This window comes from Triticum dicoccoides, chromosome 1B (genome assembly GCF_002162155.2).
Source record: "Triticum dicoccoides isolate Atlit2015 ecotype Zavitan chromosome 1B, WEW_v2.0, whole genome shotgun sequence".
In the NCBI taxonomy this organism is placed as follows: Eukaryota; Viridiplantae; Streptophyta; class Magnoliopsida; order Poales; family Poaceae; genus Triticum; species Triticum dicoccoides.
The window spans coordinates 78,069,712-78,081,111 of record NC_041381.1 but is presented as its reverse complement, the minus strand read 5'-3'; the positions used below and the strand labels follow the sequence as shown (position 1 = coordinate 78,081,111).

General features: G+C 42.8%; 1 long non-coding RNA gene across 3 annotated transcripts; it reads left to right on the top strand.

Moving 5' to 3' along the window:
- The first annotated feature begins 633 nt into the window (after positions 1–633).
- On the top strand, positions 634–3,578 carry LOC119320609. Of its 3 annotated transcripts, XR_005155044.1 has the most exons (6): positions 634–769; positions 847–936; positions 1,263–1,369; positions 1,801–3,140; positions 3,230–3,269; positions 3,354–3,578. It is a non-coding gene; the product is annotated as an uncharacterized LOC119320609 (long non-coding RNA). The 3 variants fall into 3 exon arrangements; XR_005155043.1 differs by having other exon boundaries at positions 634–936; XR_005155045.1 differs by having other exon boundaries at positions 634–936; positions 1,263–1,388.
- The last annotated feature ends 7,822 nt before the right edge of the window (positions 3,579–11,400 follow it).

Sequence of the window (11,400 nt, the reverse complement as noted above, 5' to 3'; positions counted from 1 at the left end):
TGGATGAGATCATAAATTTTGCAAATTGCGTATGGACGAAAATCGGTCTATCAGACACCCATACTCTATTGAATTCTAGCATGTGCATGTGTTTATTTCATATTATCAATCCATAGAGTGAGAGCGGTTTGAAATACAGGCAATGGACTGCTTTTGCAAGTCATATATAAACATTAATTAGTGCACTTCATGTTGTTAGTGTGAAGCACTTTATACATTTGTCACTTGCATGGATACATTCCAGATTGCTAGCTATGAAATAGAATACATGTTGAATCTATCTATTATATATGAAAAGCGATTAATGGGATAACCAGAAAAAAGAGAATTAGTCTAGAAAATCCTACAATAATTAGAAACACCTGACCATCAATTTAAACTGATTAGGCGAGCATAGCCAATGGATGGAAAGGTCAAGAAATTACCCACCATTGCCCTTAATAAGTTATCTTGCCCATGTCATCCAAAAAAACAATCTTGCCCACGTCAAAAAAATTACCAAGGCAAAACAGTTTACACGTACCATCTCTCATCTCTCATTTAAGAAAAATAGTTAAAGCACCCTAAAAAATAACATATTAGATTTAATTAAGTTAAGAAAACAACACCTTAACCTCATTGCGCTTCGCTCAATCTTTTCCATCTCCTCTTCTCTTCCTTCCTCTCAAACAAGAAACAAAGGGAGGCGAATGGCGGCGGCCACGACCATCACCGAGGCCACGAGCGCCTACGATGACGGCTATCACCGGGGACCGAATAAGACGACCAGGTACATCGTCGACTCCCTTCTTCCACTCGCTCAATCTTTTCCATCTCTTCTCTTTCTTCCTCTGAAACGTGAAATAGAGGGAGGCGAACAGCGGCAGCCACGACCGTCACCGAGGCCGCGAGCGCCGGCGACGACGGCTATCACCGGAGACCGAAGAATACGAGCAGGTACACCGTCGACTCCCTTCTTCCACTCATACCCTTAAGATATGATGCCCCTCCACAAACCTAGGGTGTAGATTGGTTGGTTAATGTTCACTGTCCCCATTGCTTCTATCAAGATTTGCCCATTCCCTCTTAATTTCCAACACAGCATGTTCCAAGACTGAGTGAGTAACTCCATTTTATAGAAAATCATTTAGATTCAAGATAAATTTCAGATTGGTCGTAGATAACTACTCACAATCATTGGTATATATGCACTGCAGATGTACGACTCTCACTAGCCGCTTGCTGACTGGGTTTTGTTCCTTTTTATATATGTTGCCAATCAGTCGTGGGGTTCCTAATGTGGTGCTCCAGATAAGCGGTACATGAAGCGGCATTCATTCACTACAAAAAGATATCTTCGTTGAAGTGTAACTGAAAGTTGCATTTTCAGGTATCAAACCTATATAATTGTGAGTTATTGTCCTGCTCTTTACGGTTTCTTTAAAGTACCATATTCAACAGTCACCTTGAAATCAATGCAAGCTTAATTATATAGCTGAATATCATTGTCTTGATACATATAGTTTGGTGTAACTTCAAGCTTTAGAATTTTCAATACATTATTAGGATATTCAAGGAACTGATATATTTGCTCTCATGACCAGCTTCAAATTTATCTAGAATACTTTAATTTGTACATGAGAAGTGCTTCTCTACTTGCTGGTAGCTAAGTGAGTAAATGTAGTTCAACGAAGAAATCTCAACATGATCTGTGTGCGGTGCACTTTGCAGAAAAAGAAAAAGAAAATCTTATCTAATTTCCACATGAGTAGCGCTTCTGCAAAATTTAGATAATCCTTATGTTTCTTAATTGAACCACAGGTGGAACAGGACTCTAGAAGAAAACCTGATTGGCGACGGTCGCCGCCGACATCTGCTACCAACAACCCCAACATTTTGTTTCTTGAATCTTCATGAACCATCAATTAGCCTAGCTTCCGCACATAGTTACATGTAACTCGGCTTCAGGTCCTAGCCGAAGCAGTCCTACTATGCGGCACAGGTAACAACATACGTACAGCTGCAGCTGAAGGAGGAGTTGTGTGATGTGTGGGGTCGTGCAGATGGAGGCAGTAGTGGGAGATGGAGCAGCATAAAATTAGAAACCATGTTCCAGTGTGCCACTATATTGATTCATCATTTGGTAAGTACGTGTCCACTGGAATTACAATGATGCTAGAGCGTGCAAGAAATTATGCCATTATGGTCCTGATTTTAGTGCAAGAATTTTGTAGCCGATGATATGCATGTTTGATAAGCTTTTGGACACTGGCCTACTGAAAAACTAAGGTGCCAAATCAATGATTATTTAGCAAATAAAACCCATGTTTATATGTGTAGCATTGAGCTAATTTCAGTCATGGACCTGTATATAGTTGCTGCAGCTATGCTCCTGAACATTGAAATTTATTATGTATTTAATGTTTGTAATAACTGCAAAAAAAGGGGTCCCAAAACTTTTATTAGTTGGAGTTCCAGTAGTGTTACCTACACCATGTTATGTTCCAGGATTCAAGATGAGGTGGAGGTCCAAGTGAGAGTGCAAACATGTTTCTGCGGTCACCTCAATTTTTTTAGTGTTTATAGATTTTGTATTCTATCTGATGTTATTTGAACTCATGATGTCCAAGATTGCCCGTTCAATATGAATTAGAAAAGGATGAATGTACTTCGGTTCCTCCCTAGGTTACTTGCTACCTAGAGGAGCTGTAGAATTTTACTTGTGGGGGAAAAATAGACATGGGAAAATTTTGAGTTAAATAAACATAGAAGGATTTGGCCTTCGTACTTGGTTGTTTGCTACCATGAGGAGCTCCAGGGGCCTAACAAAAAAACTTAGCTTAAAGTTGCGGTTTCCGGTTCTTGTGTCAGAGTCATGGCACATCAATTTCAGTGACCATTATTTGCAAGAGATCAGTGAGAGATTAGTGTAGTATCTTCATATTAATTTGTTCACGCTATTCTTAGCGATGTAGTTAATACCATTGGCTATCATAGCTGCATCATTAATAATATCTTCCATAGCATTTTATTTACACTATTATTTTTTTGTACTCTTTTAGCTGCACTTTAAATTCATCTAATATCTAAAATACATGTATAGAACCCCATTGGACGTTGGTGTGATGTACTTGCAAACAATGGTTATCATAGCCTCATAGGTGCGTCATCTAGCTGTTTTTGTTCTATGTAGTGGTGTGTATTCTCTCACTCTTTTCAACCATTCTCTATCTAAACCATATCTAAACAGGTGACACGATGCTAAAAAGTTTCATGAGCTCGGAGTATTAGTAAGTAAATACTCTGTTTTGTACGTCTATATTATATAGTTGTGAAAGTTTTTTTATTTGATATATATTTTACTGTTTAAACAGCCTTGGAAGGACCCTTGATTTATTTGGGAAAAGAAAGTGGATGCACCATGTGTGTTATTAGGAAACTTCAGCAGAGCTCATTTAGATAAATGTAACATGATTGAATGTTGTAATATCTCATGGAACAGTGTATCTAGCTATATTCATTTGTCCACATCTTTTTGTGTTTGCATGTATACCTGCATTTTTTCCCAGCCTCATGACAAGTGTATTGTTGTGATGTTATCCGGTCCATTGTACTTTTAGGTATTTTGCTTTTCATCTCCTTCATATGCACAACCCATCATGCAGAACATTTTTTGCATTTTACAACAAATAATTCATACATTGAAGGTTGTGAAAATCTTACTACATAATTGAAGTTTAGTTAACTAGCCATATGTTGCTTTCAAGTAATAATAAAGGAAATAACATATTTAATGATGTTGTTCTTTAACAATATACTAATGTTGGCTTTTCTAAAGTTTTCCATGAAGAACTCATGGACTTGTATAACATTCTATAGCTGTTGCAGCTATGCGCCTGAACATTAAAATTTATTATGCCTTCAATGGCAGGAACGTATACAGTTTGTAATAACCGAAAAAAGAGAGAAGGGGTGCCATACTATAGATAGTAGTGTGGATAATGTTTTGTTTTTAGGGAAGTAGTATGGACCATGTTTCTTTGTGAAAAGTGTGGATAGTGTCAGATGAAACTTTGCTTATGTGAAAATATGAGCCAACATTGGTCGTACTTAGTGCATTTGTCTTAACGAAATCAAATGATCATGGAAACAAACTCCTTTCACGACATTTCTAACGATTATATGTATGGTATATAAATACATTTTAACTTTATATACCAATTCACAAAAATCCACTTATAGCAAAGAAATCACTAAAAAAATTAAGATGACAATCTTGCACAGGGTTAACAAAGTTACCTATGCCTACAAGAAAACAATGAGGACTATTAAATCTGTATTTGAAGAAAAATTATACCAAAGCAAAAAGATAAAATGCTAGAAAATGATGCAAATAAAATTTGGATGACGTGACCGATAAAAAAATTAGTACATCATGCATAATTAACAAGTAACTAATAAATGGACAGTCCATTTATTTATATATCAACGAAAAACCAAACTTGAGTAGGAGAAGACTATGATCACAAGTCCAATATTTCTAAATATCATTGTATTTGGTTCCAATTATCTTTAGACAAATCAAATACTATACTCTCATTATTAAAGTTTATAAAATTCTAGCCCGCACATCGGGCGGGCCACTTTGCTAGTTCAACATAAAGGGGGTTTCGAAGATTCGAATTCATAGGAAGTGCATTCATCTATTTGAACCAAGATAATGGCATTTGTAAATCAGATCTAAAAGGGGGCATCGATCTTTGTTGTGCGTTTGAACATGCTATATATTCATACGCATGTCTAACTTTTTTTGCAACCAAGGAGATTATATCTGGAACCATGCATGAACTGAGGTAAGTTGCATATTTTTTAATATATACTCGTGTACAATGTATATTCAAATGTACCCCCTCCATTCCAAAATAATCGTAGCTTAAGGATTTTCAAGAGTGAAGATTTGTGAAGTTTGACAAATCTTGAAAGTTCAATTCAAGAGAACCGAAAAGTTAATGCTTCTGCTCCCAAATATTGAACGAAGCACCAAATAAGCCTCTGGTCACCCGAAACCGCGCGAGACTAATGTTTGGTGGTAGGAAATTATTGTCCTGACTCTAGCCCGTGTAGCCTATTGGCCCGATGTCCAAAGGTCTAAACCGGGGTAGGTTGTAACTTCACCAAGACGCCAGTCTCAACCGCCTCCGAGAAGCATTCATACGTTGTGGGCACCTAAACACTCATGCTCTCGGCCAAAATCTATCCCGCCCACATTTGGGACACCTGAGATTACTGTCCTACCCCCAACCCGCAATATGTCTGAAATTTTAGATGGGGGCAAAGTTTGTAACTTTCCCCAAATTTCAAACAAGCGCGTCCCAAACCGAACCATTGCCCCCCCCCCTTAGTTTCCCCCTCCCTCCATTTCCCCATTCATACTCCGTGGGTGCCAAAACGCCCTCTCCACAAGCCGCGAAACCCCAGCCTCCTCCGTCCTCCACCGCATAGCGCCCAATCCACCGCCGCCCTCCTCCATCACGCCGGAGCCGGTACCCCAGCATCGTCATCCAACGCAACCGCAACCGCAACGCCCTCAAGGACTTAGCAGCTGAAGCCGAGGCAGAGCTGCCTCCACGACGCCGACGCCGAAGTGCGTCGTACCAGAACCACTTCGAACACGCCGTCCTGCGCCTCACCGCTGCCTCTCCATTGTCGCAACCGTCCACAGCACCGGAGTTGTTCCCGCTACGCCGTCGTTCGCCGCCTCGGATCTGGTTCCCCGCCGCCGACAGACGGCCACCGCACCACACTCAACAACTTGGCCTTGGGTTCGTCCAAGGCTCCACCGTCCTCCACAACTTCTCGTTTCTAGCGAACCAGAAGAAGATCGTTGGAAAAATAGAAGGAGGACACATCACTGCCTGCAGAAAGAGGTACTCCTCTTCCCTTATTCGTGCAAATCTTATGTCTCTGCTCACACCATATTCATCCCACGAAAGAAACTAGTTGAGCGCTTCTTACTGCATCTTCTTCGTGATACTAAATGCACAAGGTTTCCTCCCTTTACTATTTCACCTTTGCTAGGGGTCAGTAGCCCGCCTGGATTTCAATTTAGGGTCAGTCAAACCGCAATTAAAAGAAGCAGCACCCGCTTAGGCGCGTGGAGCACCTAGTCCGCCTGTTTGTCGGGGAAGCGGCGCATCAGTGTCTATCATAGGGGTGTGGGGCGCCGAAGCTGCTTGCGCCCAATCTGGAGGTCAGAGGGGCTTGAATGGATGGCCAGGGGCGGTGCCAAGCACGGAGGTGCAGTGAGGTCGAGGGGAGGGCGAAGGTAGGGGACTGGGCCGGTGGTCGCTGGTGTTTCGAGGAAGATCGTCAACACTGACTGGCTGGAGGTACATGAAGGCGATCTGCCCGTTCTTTGTACATCGGACGGTGAAGAAAAAATGGACTGACCTATTTGTTTTCAGTCAACTTTTATTTTCATAGAATCATGTAGTAATTTAGTGTGCCATGCATGTTGTAGATCTATAATATGTCTCCCGTCATTTATTTCTCACTGACCTGCTATCTGCTACCTTTACACTTTACTAATTGTGCACACACTTCACCCATACTCACACTATTGTTTTTTAATGCATGGGTATTTCAGACTCTGACGCAGTGTTGATGAATGCAAAAAATAAAAGACAGAAGTCGCTCCAGTGTAATTCAAAGATAAGCACTAAGCGTTTCAGCACTCTAAAGGGTGCAATGTCAGCAGATGGAGACAGTAAACGTATCTTTGCAGTTGATGATCTCAATTGCCACACACAACCATCCCAGGTGCTTGCTTTAACTTCACGCTGTCAAATGTGGTTGCATGTTGCATATGGTGTCTAGCTTGTATTGCTTCCAATTTGGTTAAATTGCATCTGCTTACTTCACACATTATACCTTTGATAATGACATGCCTTCCTATTTTTCATACATACTACATATGTCTATTAACCATGTTCGTACATCAAATTAATGCTCTTTTGTATCCCTCATCAATCACTTATGATGAGACAGCCACCCCAGTGGGTTACTGTGAGACGCGCTACTCATTTAAAGAGTGCAGTGTCATCCTCCCCACATGATTCTCAAGAAATAGCAAGGCTAAATGAAGATAGTCAACGTAGCTCTCTAGTTGATGACCGCAATTCCCCCACACCACCATCGCAGGTGCTTGCTCATACTTGGCAGTGTGATATGTGGTTGCATGTTGCATATGAAGTCTACCTTGTAATGCTTCTAGGGTAAATTGCATCTGCTTAGTTAACACATTATACCTGTGAATATGACATGCCTTCATGTTTTTGGTACATACTACATCTTTTTATTAACCATATTCTTACATCAAACTACTTTTCTTGTGTATCCCTTATCAACCACTTCTGGCGATACGCCTTCAAGTTGACAGTGTAATATTGGTTGCATCTTGCATATCATTTCAAACATGTATTGCCTCTAATTTGTTGAAGTGCCACTTATAATGAGACACATCTAACTTGGTAGAGTGATTTTGGTTGGATCTTTCATATGGTGTCTAGATTGCATTGCTTCCAATTTGTTGAAATGCCTTCTGCTTAGCGTTTTTCATATATATTCCATCCTCCTACAATGTGGTTGCCATACATAGAAGTTGTGTTCGTCAGTATCATGCATCAACGAATTTGGAAGTGCGAATTTCATTCCTTTTTCTTGTGTGTTTACTTGACAAGGCAAAATCTGAAAGGACGAAGGCACAGAATGATGGTGGTCCTCTGGAGCAACCGAAACAGATGATCTCTGCAGATTCTCCTGCTACTCCTACTGTAGTGCAAGCTCCAAATCTCATCTCCCCTACTCCACAACCCAGGTGCTTGATCTAACATGGCAGTGTGATATCTGGTTGCATGTTGCATATGGTGCCAAGCTTGTATTGCTCCTAATTTGTTAAATTGCGTCTCCTTAGCTTACACATTATACATGTGAATATGACACGCCTTCCTGTTTTTCGTACATACTACATCTGCCTATCACACCATGTTCTTACATCAAACTACTATTCTTGTGTATCCTGCATCTATCGCGGATGAGACAGTCACGCCCGTGGGTTAGTATGAGACGCGCTACTCTTATAAAGAATGCAGTTTCATCCTCTCCACATGATTCTCAAGAAACAGCAAGCCTAAATGAAGATATTGAATGTAGCTCTGTACTTGAAGACCGCACTTTCCCTACACCACCATCATAGGTACTTGCTCTAACTTCGCAATGTGATATGTGGTTGCATGTTGCATACGGTGTCTAGCTTGTAATGCTTCTAATTAGGGTAAATTGCATTTGCTTAGTTATACATTATACCTATGAATATGACATGCCTTCCTATTTTTGGTACACACTACATCTATGTGATAACCATGTTCTTACATGAAACTACCTTTATTCGTCAATCACTTACGATGAGTCACCTTTATTCATTGCATATTGCATATTATTTCTAGCATGTTGCCATGTATTGCTTCTAACTTGGTCAAATACATTTGTTAGGGCACCCTTTTAATTTGGCAGAGTGATATTGGTTTCATCTTTCATATGGTTTCTAGCTTGCATTGCTTCTAACAAGTTCAAACACCTTGTGCTTAGTTTACACTTTATACATCATACATGTCAATATGTCACGCCGTCCTATTTTTCATACATATTCCATCCTCCTATCATGCGGCTGCCTTACATGGAAGTAGTGTTCATCAGTATCATGCATCAATGAGTTCTGAAGAGCAAATTTTATTCCTTTTTCTTGTGGTTTGACTTGACTAGGAAAAATCAATAAAGAGGAAGGAAAAGAGTATGGAAGGCGATGATGCTGGTCCTTTGCAGCAATGTAAATGGAGCATCTATACGGATTCTCCTTGTATTGCTAGTGCATTACAAGGTCCAAGTCTCCGCTCCCCTACTCCACCATCCAAGGTGCTTGCTCTAACTTGGCAGTGTGATATCCGGTTGCATGTTGCATATGGTGTCTAGCTTGTATTGCTCCTAATTAGTGTAAACTTCATCTGCTTAGCTTACACATGATATGTGTGAATATGACACGCTTTCCTATTTTTGGTACATACTATATCTGTCTATCACACCATGTTCTTACATGAAACTACTCTTCTTGTGTATCCTGCATCAGTCACTTATGATAGGACACCTTTAAGTTGGCAATGTGATACTGGTTTGCATCTTGAATATCATTTCTAGCATGTAGTGCTTCTAGTTTGATGAACGCCACCTATGACAAGACAGTTTTAACTTGGCAGAGTGATATTGATTGCACCTTCCATATGGTGTCTAGCTTGCAGTGCTTCTAATTTGTTGAAGTGCCTTCTGCTTAGTTACCACATCATAGGTGTGAATATGTCAAGCCGTCCAGTTTTTCGTACATATTCCGTCCTCGTATCATGACTTTGCCTTTCATCAGAGTAGTGTTAGTCAGTATCATGCATGAATGAGTTCTGAACTGTGAATTATATTCCTTTTTCTTGTCGGTTTGACCTCACAATGCAAAATCAATAAAGCCGTAGGAAATTGGCAAGGCATTGGATGATGGTGGTCTTTCCGAGCAACTAAAACGGAGGTTCTCTACAGATTCTACTCCGCCATCCTCCCAACAAGATTCGCAAGATAACGCAAGGCTAGACAGTTGATGACCCACAAGTATAGGGGATCTATCGTAGTCCTTTCGATAAGTAAGAGTGTCGAACCCAATGAGGAGCAGAAGGAAATGATATGTCACACCTTAGCTAGTCATGCATTAGAGTGTTGCATCATGTTTACTCTTTCATCAGAAACTTGAAATGGGGATTTGTGAAACCCTCAGAATCATTTCTGAAAATGATCCAAATAAAAATTTCTCCAAAAAGGTCCAAGAAAATGCTCATGTTGCTCTCTGAAAATATTGGACAGAGATAAAAATCAAACCAATATTTTTAAGAGCTCATAAGTATTTATTTTGGGCATTTGGAATTAATGCATAAATATTTGCATTGGAAATATATTAGTTATATATATTGATATATGTCCAAAAATTATGCCATCTGTTGGGGAGCTCTGGAATAATATATCTAGCTCCTACAAAAATTGGCATAAGGTTATAAAATGATTTAATACTTTATTTAAATCAAAACAAATGTCAGAAATTAGAAAAATAAAAATAAATAAAAGGAGGAGCTTACCTGGGCTCCTCCCTGTCCGGCCCAGCCAGCTGGCCGGCCCAGCCAGCAGGCGGCCCAGCCCACCACTGCAGCCCTCCGTCGTCTTCCTCCCCTCGCCCCGAAGCTGCTGCGTGCTCGCACGCGCACGGCCGCGCGGCCACCTCCTGCTTGCCGACGAGCTCCTGGCCGCGTGGACGACTTCCGCAGGCCGTCCCGATCCCCCTGACCCCCCTCACTCTCCCGTGCACCTCTTCCCTCTCTCCCTGCTTCGCCTCCCTCGCCCCCTCTCCCGAAGCAGAGCGCAGCCGCCGACGCCGTTCGCCGTAGCTGCAGCCACCGCCCTTTCCTCGCCCCCCCGACTAGCCCAGAGGCTCCGCCTCGACCCCCTCTTCCTCTCCACCGAGCCACGAGGCCCCGGACGCGCTGCAACGCCGCCACCATCGTCGTTTCCGTCGCCGGCCGCTGTGGATCCTCGTCGTCGATTCGAGAGCTACCGGACGTCCCCGAGCCCGCTAACCATCCCTGCAGCTCCGCGGTGAGCCGCTGACCCGATTCCCCCTTGCCCCGTCGTCCCTAGCATCCTGTAGTTGCCGTCCCCTTGAGCTCCGAAGCTCGCCGCCGCCGTGCCTCGCCACCGCCGTGGCTGGAGCCGTTGTAGCTCGAAGCCGAGCACACCATCGTGCTCCACACCTCACCAGGAGCACGTAGCACGCACCAACACCTCCCCTAGCGCCCTGCATCACCTAACCCGCCGTTAGCCGAACTCCGGCCGCCGCTCACGAGCTCGCCGTCGTCGGTACCGGCCACCACAGGCACGGCCACCACCACCATTCGATGCGCACCAGCAAGGGCTCTCCAACGAGCCCAAGCACAGCCTCGCCCGTGCCCTGTAGCGCGTTTCCGTATCGCGCCGCCGTCTCGGGCCTCGCCGGCGTCATGTCGCCGGTGGGTTTGACCTGTTCGACCTGGGGTTTGACCCCCCCAGGGTCACTGACGCGTGGGCCCCGTCGGCCAGGTGGTCAGATTAGTGCTAATCACTGTTAGTTAACCCCCTAACACTGACCAGTGGGCCCCAGCGCCACTAATTCCTAATTAGGATTAAATTAACCCTGTTTAACCCCCCTGTCACTGACGTGTGGACCCCACACGTCAGGTTTGACCCCAGCCAGCCGCAGTTGACCACTGACATCATGCTGACGTCATGCTGGCGCAATATATA